Source organism: Nanorana parkeri, unplaced genomic scaffold (genome assembly GCF_000935625.1).
Source record: "Nanorana parkeri isolate BGI_ZX_2015 unplaced genomic scaffold, ASM93562v1 scaffold2113, whole genome shotgun sequence".
NCBI lineage: Eukaryota > Metazoa > Chordata > Amphibia > Anura > Dicroglossidae > Nanorana > Nanorana parkeri.
Window position 1 is genome coordinate 15187 of NW_017308381.1, and position 795 is coordinate 15981.

Below are 795 nucleotides of genomic sequence, written 5' to 3' on the forward strand. Positions count from 1 at the left end.
GTGGCTTGATGTTGCAGCGCCCTGTGCACTGTATACATCAGCCCGCCCAACAATCCGTCCCTTGTTACTGTAACACTTTGCCGCCGGTTTATAAAGCGTTCGCACAGAGAACGGCTCTGTGATTCACCGCTCGCTGTGGCCACTAGATGGAGCCGGGGAGCCCCGGCGAGTTCACATCCTCTTCAGCTCCACCTAGGGCTGTCCCCTGTGCGAACGGCTCATTCACATGCGTCTGCGGCAATATTGATACAAAGTTTCCAAAACGCCATCAGAAGACTTTGTCATCGAATAGAAACTTGATGATGAGGACTCTGCGGTGACGTACGGGGCCCGGCGGATCAAACCGGTGAGGGTGGATGAGAAGACCCGGGCTCACAGTCAGTGATCAGTAGGGATGAGGTCGGGGCTCTGTGCTGGTCACACCGTGTCTGTATGGAGCTGGCAGTGTACACGGGGGACAGTCATGGGGGGGGACAGAAAAGGGTCTTCACCAAACTGTGACCACAAGGCTGGAGGAGGACAATTGTCTACAATGTGCTTGTATGATGAGCGGGACCCTCACTGGAGACCCCTGAACCCCATCATTGTGGAGACCCCTGAACCCCATCATTGTGGAGGCACCTGAACCCCATCATTGTGGAGGCACCTGAACCCCATCATTGGAGACCCCTCAACCCCATCATTGGAGACCCCTGAACTCCATCAATGGAGACCCCTGAACCCCATCATTGGAGACCCCTGAACCCCATCATTGGAGACCCCTGAACTCCATCATTGGAGACCCCTGAACTCCAT